The following is a 12,372-nucleotide window of genomic DNA, read 5'->3' as shown; positions in this document are numbered from 1 at the left end:
GAGGAAGAAGAAGATGCAGACTCCACACCAAGCAGGGAGGCCGCCCCTGTGGGGCTCCATCCCAGGACCCTGAGATCATGACCTGAGCCAAAGGGAGATGCTTAACCGACTGAGCCACCCAATGCCCCACAAAACCTCTTCTTATATCTTTATTGAATTACCTACATATTTCCTACATTGATTGGGATCACCAATAGTGTGTAAACTCTACCAAAAATAATGACAATAATAATACTACACAGGCCAATTAGAGTCGTATTTAACTAAGCCGGCCAAATTAAATGTTTTACCTAAGAAGACAGGGAAGTATCAGCCACTTAACAGCCACTTCCTTTTAAAGTATCCATAGCCTACTGAGCACAGAGCTTTAAGAGTGAAGAATGCTTAATATCTTGAAGTTATTAGCACATGATAAAAGTAAAGATAATGGTTGAGAAGTATGAGAGTGAAATGTCAGGTGGAAAAAAAAGGACAGTGTTCACTAAGGGGGCAGACATGCAGGAAAGCAGACATCCATGTACTTCCCATGTTGACCCAACTGCGGTACTTTGGACGCCTGTTAGTCTCCGAACACCTACTAGCCTGCTGCTGCAAGAAGACAAAGGAAAGTGTCAGGCAGGAAAACTGTTCCTCTGTCCTCTTAGGTTACATCTGGGGGCCTGTGAATTAAACGAACAAAAGATTAATAGGAGAAAAGGTACCGAATTTTTATTAAATTTCTGTGCATGGACGTCCACAGTAAAGAAGTGAAATTCAAAGTAATGATCAGATTCAGGGGCGTGTGTACCCTTCTTAACAAAGGACCAGGGGTTTGGGTTCAAGGGCCAAAAATCGTGGGGAAGTGACTAGGGACTGTCTAGAAGCTAATGGAAGGTGGGGGTGTTTTAGTGAGGTCTGTTTAGCAAACTCCTCTTAGTGTTGACTCCCCATCTTCGGTGATGAGGCTCCCTTTTCTCTTCGGTGTTTGGGATGTGGAGGCATCTTCCTCAAAGGGAAATTCATCCTCTGCTTTAGGAGGGTTAAAAGGAAGGCAGAGAATTTTTCCTCAATTGCCTTCAGCTCAAAATAATTCTTATGCCAAAGTGGCATATTATGGGGCGGCATATTCTGATCTCCTTTCAAAAGATAACATTGTGTTTTTTAAGACTAATGGATCAATTCCTTAATTACATAGGTTGACTTTTATTCTAACATTTTCTTTTCTCATTTTCAGTTTTTAAAATAACCTTTCTTTCACTAAAAGATGTCTGTAACCAGTTGCATTTTTCCCCCCTCTAACGCCTTTACTTGGCAAAATAAAATCTGGATAACTCAGTATCATTCTGTCAAATTTTTCTTCTTTATTTTTTATGTCAGTGGTCCATGAGTTCTCAACCCCTTGGAAACAGTGCTTTGTGGCACAGTCTCTAGAGAAAATATTAACAATGGTCATCCTTTTTTTAGTCCCTGCTATGCCTTCAACAATACTCAGGGAGATGCACATATATTCTAACGTTAACATCCTAAGAGGTAGACAGGATTGTGCTGGGTTATTAAATAAGGGAAGTGAGGCTGATGGCAGTGACGTTGCTTGCCTAACATGGCATGACTCTCGGGTGATCTTATCATCTGTCATTTCAACAGGACACCCTTTGAAGTCCAGTTACAACAGGACATCAAGTATAAACGGGGTCTTTCCAGGACAGCCCAGCACAGGGAGTCACCCGGCAGACCTTCTTTGCAGGCCAGGATTTTTTTTTTTTTTTTTTTTAGGGAGAGACACAGTGAGAGAGCATGAGAGGGGAGGACAGAGGGAGAGGCAGACTCCCCACGGAGCTGGGAGCCTGATGTGGGACTCAGTCCCAGAACCCCGGGATCCTGACCTGAGCCGAAGGCAGTCGATTAACCAACTGAGCCACCCAGGCGCCCCTGCAGGCCAGGATTTAAGTTTGTTCTGTAGCTTCTGTAGCTGTTTTAGGCTACCTCTGAAAGTTCTACAAAAATAAGATTATCAGTTTTGGAGAAATGGGGTTCAGCAAACTGTATGACACCAGGGTATACAAAATACTAATTCATTTAGCACTCTACTTGGGATTATTTGTATCCTGGGACACCTGCTTCCAATGGCGATTTTACAAGTGATTGGAGAATGAGAAGGAGATCCCGTGTTGAGGACACAGGGCTGTATAGAATGACGTTAATGCCTGCTCTTCCGAGAGCAGCACCCCTAGAAATTAAACGACTGTAGCGGTTTGTGGACGCTGACTTCAGCTCACTGTGCATGCAGGACGAAGATAGGGATAGATGGCCCGGTTGTCACTTACCGCAGCTGAGCAAGGCACCCCCGAGTCGGTTGGGGGGCTGTTTGAGCCTAACCCTATGGGAGGGAGATGGGAGTTGGCCAATTATTTGGCTTGAGAGGAGAGCCCGAGCAGATGCAGCGGTTGATGCTGTATGCTGAACTTCCTCTCTGCTCTCTTGGGAATTGCAGGCGAGAGCTGCATGTCTCAGACAGATCGAGATGATGAGGGAATGGGACTCGGCGACACGGAGTTGGAACCATGCGCCCTCGCTCTCCATGTCCCCGATGTCGTACTGAGTGGGTGCGGTGTGACGCTGAGGTCGGCTCCTGGCTCTCCCACCTGCGCTGTGAGCTGTACCTTTTTAATTTTTAGAGAAAAGTGCCTCCCTTGCAAGAGAGTGCTTTCTGTCGGTGAAAGAATATGTAAAATTGCACCAGGTGAAGAACGACTTTTTCACCCAGTCTCAAAACCATCACAAAGAGACAAATTTTGCTGCTTTTGCTTCGTGTGTGAATTTTTTTCCACACAGCTCTATTCATCGCCTGAGACAATGGGGCCAGTGTTGGCCAGCAAAGAATGGTCCTATTCATGCGCCCAGTACCCTGCACAGTGCCTACACTTGTGAGTCTTGGCTGCCCTGTGCTGCTGGCTGCTGGCAAGAGAATTGGGTCTATGTTGTTGGACGGAGCAGGGGTAGATCAGAAGGCGAGCGCTGGCAGCCAGATTCCCAGATAACCTCAGCTCCTCTAGAAAACTCTGTTGACATAAGCCTGTGCTTTAAGGGGTGTCTGGAATTCTAAGAACTTGGGCCAGGTGTGCAGGCAGGTGCTTGTGCTTCCGTTCTAGCCTCCCCACCCCCACCCCTACTGCTGCAGTAGGATGAGGCTATAGTAGAGTTCAAATGCCTGGTTTAGGGAGGAGACAGCGAGCTGTGAATTCTGGCTCCAGGCCTGACTCATTGTAGGCACTTGGACAAACAAGTCTCTTCACCTCTCTGGATCTCCATTCCTTCCTCTGCAGAAAGGGGATCCTCTGAAATTCCGTTATTTTGGAATTATGTTATGATTAGCATGGGAAAATGTTAGCTATTATTGTCATTAACAAAAGGTAGAGGTTGTGCTTGTTGTCACTAATGAAAGATCAGTTTAGGGCAATCTCTGGGTACAAGTTAAATGCTGTGAAACCATGGGTAACATCGCTGTGGCTTGGCGGGGGCTGATGGGGGAGGGAGAGAGAAGACGAGTGTCAGAGCTCTGTTCACAGTAGTGGGGCAGGAGAGTATTTTGCACAGGGAAGAAAATGTACTCTGAGGTCACTCCATCTCTCTCAAGGACAGAAGAGAAGGCTGATTTGCCTTCCTATGGTGTTATTCCAGAAGGATGGCTCCGCTAGTGCGTGCTGGAGAAGGTCTTGAAATCCTCAGCTCTAGCTCGTCGGCCTAGAGTGAGTGTAGCCTCAAAACCTGGACCCTGTCCTTAACGTTCTTTTTCTTCAGTGAGATGAAATCTTCTAGCTTTTGTTTAACATCCATAGGGCAGCAAACCACTCAGTGTAGGCAGACTCATGGAAAACTTAGAAACTGGTGGATTCTGAGATCTCCAAGGGCAGGACCCCTGCTTATCCTTTCCTAGAAGTACCCCAGCGCAGAGCGCAGCCAACTGCTAGAACGGAAATGTGTTGTCGGGATCTGTGCGTCAAATCAGGTGAGGTCTAAGATGGATGGAGGGCTGGAAAGGGAGAGCCTTTAAAGTTCCTTCCAACCCAAGATGTTGCGTTTTTTTGAAGTTTTCCTCTCAATAAACATTCTTTAGCTATGTTGTGTCTTCTGTGAAGTTGCCACCATGAAAGCCGTAGACATTTGGCACCAATGTGCTTGGCACGGCTTATATACCAGTACACTTGTTAGAGGATCAATACCTTAGATTCTATTAATGTTCTATATGAAGCATAAAGAATTCTAATCACCAGGGCCACTTTCTCTGTTACGTGTATTACAGAGTAAAGATAATGTATCTTGGTGCTTTTAGATGTCTTACCCAGTAGTCCTGTGAGCACAGACCTCATGTGGTATAATCACATAATTAGAAGACATTATTGCAGTTCATAAAGGGAATTAATTAAAATTTTAATTAAATTTTCAAAAGATAATTTAATAAAAGTAGGATTGATTAGAAAATTATCAATGAATTTACAGATTCATTGGAGACATTTATCTCTGTCACTTTTAAATTTCATCGAAATCTGTTTAAAGTTATAGTAGGTATGTCCATTGTAACATTGAAATAGTCACCATATTGCTTCAAGAGGCAAATAATTTCTAAGGTGTATCTTGCTATCTTTCATTAAATAGTGGCTGCTAGCAGTCAAGTCCATTGAACATTATCTTGAAGTAAATTGACAGAAAGATGTGAACTATCCATGTTCATTTTGAAACAAATTGTTGTTCATTTGGCTAATTACATCTTTTTGAAAACATAAGTAAGGATTTCAGAAAAAAAAATGTATGACCGAGGCAGTTTTACTGATGGCCTCATTGAGTGGTTGTCATACAGTTGACAGAGAACAATCAAAATTCTAGCACAAGATGGACAGTAATTGGTAAAACATAAAAACATTGGCTCTAGCACTGGCCAGAAAGCAGGAGACCCAATATACATGCTAGAAGGTGTGGTTAACGGCATTTACCTTAAATCCACTTTAACTGCAATAGAAAAACAGGTACAGTTTTTCATAGTGTTTGATGGGTTTTATTTATCAGTGAAAATAATGTCAAAGGGGGCCTGAAAGTTATGCATTCATCCACTAATTCATTTGTTCAGCCAACACACACAAAGTTAGTCTCTCTGTTAAAGAGTTGACCAGAGAAAGTCATAAAATATAGTGATATAGTCAGCAGACCCATCAGACTCTACCCTCAAAGTAAGTCCAGAATCCATTCACTTCTCACCACCTCATAAGTGGATATTCTACTGAAACCACCATCTTTTTTCTCCCTTTAAGCCATTGCATTAGGTTATTGATTAACCTCCCTGCTTCTGTTACAACAAAGCCATCAGCTGTAGTCTTCTGAAAAGTAAGCAAGATCATTCAAACCCTTCCGGTGGCATCAAACCTCACTCATACTAATTCCCTGATCTTTCCAATGCCCCCCCCCCAAAAAAACAAAAAAAAAACCCTATGTTATCTTGCCTGGCTTCTCTCACCCATTGCCTGGTCTCCCCCATCACTCACTTCTCCTCAAACACAAAGCATGAATCTCTGACCAAACACCCATAGCACGTTCCCTCATCTCACTCAGATCTCTGGCCAGGTCGGCAGCCCACCTTCTTTCCTTCAAGTGCTCATGCTTCTATCATCCACCATCTCCTTGCCAGGCTATGTCTTTCTGCATAGCATCTGTCATCACTTGTGCATCTCATTCATGCTGGATGTTTGTTCATTTTCTGTCTCTGCCCCTCCTTGGAAAGACAGACGGGAAACAATTCCAGTAAAGCATGGTGAGGTTATGATAGGACAAGTAGAGAGAGCAGTGGTGTATAGCAAGAGCTTCATGGTTTTCTTAAGAGAATGCATTTAGTTGAGGCCTGGAAGTATGACTAGAAAGAAGACAGAGAGTCCCCAAAAGGGGCAACAATGTCTTTTTTCTACTTACTGAATTAGTTAATTTACCTCTAGTCAACTCTTTTTGTCTTTGCCATTTTAATTCCTGGGGATGTGACATCAGCCTTGAGCAGTGCTTTAGATTAGATGATCTGAAGAAGTTCTTGTCCAGTATTTAGTGTCACCTTCTTTTTATATCCTACCAAGTTATTCAGGAAGATAGATAAAATATTTATAAACATGTCTCTAAATACACAGCTGAGTCCTGAAAGTAATCAGGAGAGGAAGAGCCTTTCTCATTCCAAACAAGAAGCCCTAAAGAAGTGAGCCTCACATCATCATTGTCCTGGGATGGAAAAGCTGCCGGTGAGCACCCCACCCACAGTTAGGGAAACCGGAAGAGATGGTCCATGACCAAGAGTAGCTGGTAGACACATAAACCAAAGGATTTAAACCATTTAAACCAAAGGATTAAACCTCAAGAACCTCAAGTAATAAAATATAGAAGGAGATTATAAAATAAAATGCTGAAAACAATTAAAGAAAGGAATGAACACATCAGAAAACCATAAAACAGAATGAGTAAGGAATGGCAAGCTTTGAAAAAAAATGAATGTAAATTTCTAAAATTGAAACATGTAAATATTGAAGTGAGAAACACACCAGATAGTTGAACCAAAAGATTGCTAAAATGTTGCACAGAGAGATTAAGACAAAGAAAATTTTAAAAGAGGTAAAGACACACTGAGGAGAGAAAGAGTCCTCTAATGAGAGTAGGAGAGGGAGAGAACAGAATGGGGGCAGAGGAAGCATGTGAAGAAGTAAAGCACAGAATCTTTTGGAAATGATGGAAGATATGAAATGTCAAGCTCAGGGGGTCCAAGGGGGATTAGAAAAATACATAGACACATCTTATAGAAATGCCAAAGACTAACAAAAAAATCTTAAGGGTGATATAAACATGTGAGTCCATATAAAAAAATAAAACAGCAAAACTATATAATACACAAAGCATGAATCATTAATAAAAAAAAGCATCAAAACAAGAATAATTATGAATAATTTGGTAGGAGATAAAAATAAAGTGAAACTAAATATTGGACAAAATAACAGCTAAGGGGGGGCAGGTGATCAGAATAAAGTGTTCTAAAGCTCCAGCCAAATAGCAGAATAGAAAATTCTGTTAACTTTAGACCCTACTTAGTTGGGACCCATGTTAAAAATTTAAGATAATAACTAAAATAATAGAAATAGAATATATGTTTTCTAAAGGAGTAGAGGAAAACATGAGAATAAGGGAAACTAAGTCACTTCAAGGGAAGTTGGAAAAGGAGAAAAAAGAATCTTAGAACAGTATGATGAGAAGGCAAAAATAAGATGGAAACGTTAAAATACCTATGCAATTAAAATAAGTTTATACTGACTAAAACGATACCAGAAGTGGTAAATCACCTGTAAACTTAAGGCGACAGCTAGTTTCAATAGTCACCTTGTGTACGGATTAGGAGGTCCTGACAGCTGTAACATCTGTGATTATATATAATAGATGTACAGATATAGCTATTATAGTAACAAAATAGATACACAGATACATGTATTTCCAAATAGATTCTGATTTTTATATATAAATTTTATATATTTTGTGAATATATGTTACATTCATACCTGTATGTATACCTATCGACCTGTCTATTCTTCTATCTGTATATTTTACTTTAGCAAGCACTGGATTCCACCATTCCCCAGTGTGGGAAATAAACGTGGCCCAAGGGTATGGGTCTACAGAAAGGCAAATCAGCTCGGTAGGGAGGGGGCTCAGCCAAGGCGAAGGTGCTCAGGATAAAATCCAGGGTTTGAGGCAATGACCAGCATCTTAGGGCGGCAAGTTCCGAGAACCATAATGATAGGGAGATGAGTCAAAGTCAAAGCCGTAATATAAATAAATAGAGAGAAAAGTAAATAAGTGTGGAAGAGGCAGGAGTTTCAAATTCAGAAGAGCCTCGGGTAAGGAAGGGTATAAACGGCGCCCTATATCTCTCCAATCTGGAGATGTCTTGGAAATACTTTGAAATCTGTTTCCCCAGGTTTGTTTTTCTTCTCCATCACACCTCACAAGGAACACAGAGAGTGATGTCCTGTCACTTTGATGTGTCTCTCTACTCAAATGGCAGAAACCAACCAGGTGAGTTGTCATAACTTAGATGAGGCTGGGATAAAAATACACCTTGGAGAGCTTGCTTTCTGATGACAGACTGAGAGTCGCTCTTTTTGATTTGAGTGATTTGGAGCTTAAATTCAGTGCCAACCCATATGAGTGTCTCAGGACTCAGGGTTGGGAAAGAGATTATACCAGGAGTAGAAAGTCTTTCGTCTGTCTTCTTTGAGAATTGTCTTTGACTGATGGATCAGTGACTCTGTCCAGCATCCTGATTTTAAATTGCCAGTGAAAACACACAGTTGATTTTTTTTTTTTTTTAATTCAGTATTCGCTTCTGGATTTACCTTTAAAAGCAGCTCAACCACTGCAGGGTTAAGCATCCTAATTAATTACACTGCCTGAGACCACAGTGATTCCGTGCATCTACTTTAATCATTTTGTTTCATGAAAAGCAAAACCCCTTCCCTGCAGTTTCAAAACAATAATTTTAAATCCTTAATCCTAAATCTCAAATCTTGGTCTTCAGTTGAAGTAATTTGTAGGAACTAATTCATAGGGTGGGTCTCCCAAGTGGCTCCAAGGGGAGGTTCAACAAGCAATGGAGATGTACATTGAGACAGCCTGTGGAAAGGCAAAGATACCTCCCACAATGGTGGCAAAGGGGGTCATACCCAAGTGAGCATCCACTGTGCTGAGGGTGCTTGTGGTTGTTAGCAAAGTGGAAAGAATTTTTTTTTTTCACTCTTTCACCTTACTCTCCTTTGGTAATAATGACCTTGAGCTCATCACACTTCATGGCTGGCATGTGTTGGGTTCTGCTCTGGGGATACCCTTGCCTACTTTTATAAATGTTTTGGAAAATCATGCCTATATTGCAGGGTATCTGGGCAATACAATTGTTCCCTTGTTTTTGAATTTTAATAAAGCAGCTATTTCATTTTTGTTTTATAGCCTTCTCTCACTCCAAGACCAAGGGGTTAGTCTATGGGATTGATTCTAAAGTAGATGTGAGTGACTGAAAAATCATTTCTTCTTGCAGTTATGAAACTTTCTAATTTTGAGTGGAGTCTAACATACTGTTCTGATCTCATTCTTGCCTTGGAATCAGTGATTTCCATGGAGACCTTCAGTCTCCAGTGAGGATAATCTTGTTCAATATTTTATCATATATGTACAATCATAACTGAATCCCAATTTGGGTTCAAGGGAAGACTTCAAAACACTAATAAAAATACTCGTGTGTGCCTGATCTGTGTTGGACACTTGCCATTTCACGTAATCCTCACATGACCAGTTTTTCAGGAGAACATCACAGAATGCTCACATTCAAATTCAGAGGCAAGGACCCGGAAGCCTATGCACTGTCTACAATTTGTAGGTCATCTCTTCTTCTTCCCAGATGAGACTCTCAAAGGAATGGGAGGCAGGGAGAGAGTAAGACCATATCTTCCATGCTGGCTGAAGTATCTTTGTATTTTGGAGCAATATGTTGGACATTAGCATGCCTAGTCATGAAACTCTTCCAGAAGCTTGGGCGTTTGGGGGATTCTTGGGGGTATTGGGCACTGAGAGGAGACAAGATGGGTTCAGAGTTGAGATACTAGGGCTAACTGCTTTGGGCTTGCTTCAGAATGTAGGACTTCGAGGAGGAAATTTGAATCTAAACCACCCAACGTTTCATTTTTTTTCCTGTATTTCCTCTGCTTTAGTCTTGTCCATCTTTAATCTATTTTTACATAGCTTTCAGAGTTACTCTTATTTTTTTTCAAAGATTTTATCCATTTATTTGACAGAGACCACACGCAGGCAGGGAGAGAGGGGGAAGCAGGCTCCCCGCTGAGCAGAGAGCCCGATGTGGGGCATGATCCCAGGACCCTGGGATCATGACCCGAGCCGAAGGCAGAGGCTTTAACCCACTGAGCCACCCAGGTGCCCCTCAGAGTTACTCTTATTAGAAACAAACCTAGTCATGTGGTTTTCCTGCTTACATTTTATAGATAACTTCTCATTGGACTAAATAAACCATTTTAGGGGGTCCTGGGTGACTCAGTCATTAAGTATATGCCTTTGGCTCAGGTCATGATCCCAGGGTTCTGGGATCAATCCCCGCATTGGGCTCCCCGCTTGGCCGGGCGCCTACTTCTCCTTCTCCCAGTTCACCTGCTTTGTTCTTGCTTTCGCTGTCTCTCTCTCTGTCAAATAAATACAGAAAATCTTAAAAAAATTTTTTTAAAAAGCCATTTCAATGTGAACAGTTCAGTGACATTCAGCACATTCACAGTGCTTTACAACCATCACCTCCTTCCAGTTCCAAAGCTCTTCCCTTTCCTAAAAGACAACCCCATATGTGTGCAGCAGTCATACTACTCAGCTCCTGGCAACTGTTCATCTCTCTATCTCCATAGATTTACCTAATCTGGATATTTCATATGAATGAAAGCGTACACTCTGTAACATTTTGTATCCAGCTTCTTTCACCTGGCATAATGTTTGCAAGGTTTGTCCACATGATAGCACATATCAGCACTTCTTTTCTTGCTGTGGTTGAATAATATTTCATTGTCTGGATATATCACATTTTGTTTAGCCCTTTGTCCCTTAATGGGTATCTGGGTTACTTCTACCTTTTGGCTATTAGGCACCTTCTGTCTTTATCCATTCTACACTTTCCCATTCTAACTTGGAGTTACCAAAGTGAGCCAAATTCTGGAAGAATCTGGGAGGTCATGAATGCTATCTCTGAACAGACCTCAAAACCTTAATGGTTATCGATGTATTTCCAGGCTGATAACCTTTCTGTAAAAGCCAAACTAAAGATTGGGGCTTCAAGAATAGCTTCTGTGTACACTTGATTCTTATCATAAAAATAGAAAGGCTACTTTAATAGACTCCCACATGCCCATCACCTAGCTTCAACAATTAACATCTGCTGCTTCTCTTTTTTTTAATCCCTTGCCATCACTTTTTTAAAAAATTGCTTATTTGTTTTTTATTTGTTCTTAGTTATTTGTTGCTGAGATATTTTCACAGCTAATTCTAGCCCTACTATCATCTCACTTGGACACATTACAATAGGCATATCTAACTTTCCTTTTTTAATGTAACCACAGTATTATCAGGTTCCCCAACCCAACAGTTTGTCAATATCGTCAATTTGTGTTCCATTTTCCTTGTTGCCTCAAAGGTGCCTTTTTAAATACTTGTTTTGTTCAATCCAGAATCCAAAAAAGATTCTGTGAATTTTGCATATGGTTAAATACGCTCTTATATCTCTTCTGTTGTGTGATTATTTCCCTTCTTTTTTTGGTGCATTTATTATAGAAACCGAGAATTGGGTGTTCTGTCTTGAGGAATTAATGAATTTGTCTGGTTATATCTTTTGGGTGTCCTTGAATATGTTCTTCCAACACCCAGAAATCAGTAGTTGGATCTAGAAGCTTGGTTACATTTAGTCAATTTGGGGAGAGGGCAGAAACAATGTATGTGTATACGTTGAACAGTGTATCCCATTTTCCTTAATATTAACATTGATCAATGGTTCTGTGTTGTGGTAGGCTGAAAATTTTTTTCGTAAAAAGTATCTATGTCTTCACATCCTTGCCAACATTTGTTGTTTCCTGTTTTGTTAATTTTTGCCATTCTAACTGATGTAAGGTGGTATCTCATTGTGGTTTTGATTCGTATTTCCCTGATGGCTAGTGATGTTGAACATTTTTTCATGTGTCTATTAGCCATTTGTATGTCTTTTTTGAAGAAGTGTCTGAACCCTACATCAAAAACTAATAATGAACCATTTGGTGGCTAACTGAACATTAAAAAAAATCTATGTCTTAATCCCTGCAACCTATGGATATTATCTTATATGGTGCACGTGCACACTCATGCACACATACACACATACACATACACAAAGAGGGAGTTTCTTCTTTGTTGTCGTAGTAGTTAATTTTTTTATTTAATTATTTTTATTAACCTATAATGTATTATTTGCCCCAGGGGTACAGGTCTGTGAATCATCAGGCTTACACATTTCACAGCACTCATACCCTCCCCAATGTCCATAACCATACTATCCCTCCCCCGCCAATCCTCCAGCAACCCTCACAAAACCCTTGTTTTGTGAGATTAAGAGTCTCTTATGGTTTGTCACCCTCCTGATCCCGTCTTGTTTCACTTTTTCCCTCCCTACCCCCCAAACCCCCTGCCCTGCCTCTCAAATCAGGGAGATCCTAGTATCAAATCCTCATATCAGAGAGATCATATGATAATTGTCTTTCTCTGACTGACTTCTTTTGCTTAGCATAATACCCTCTAGTTCTGTCCATGTCATTG

The sequence above is a fragment of the Mustela nivalis genome (assembly GCF_964662115.1).
Source record: "Mustela nivalis genome assembly, chromosome: 14".
Taxonomy (NCBI): domain Eukaryota; kingdom Metazoa; phylum Chordata; class Mammalia; order Carnivora; family Mustelidae; genus Mustela; species Mustela nivalis.
Note: the sequence above shows the minus strand (reverse complement) of the source record.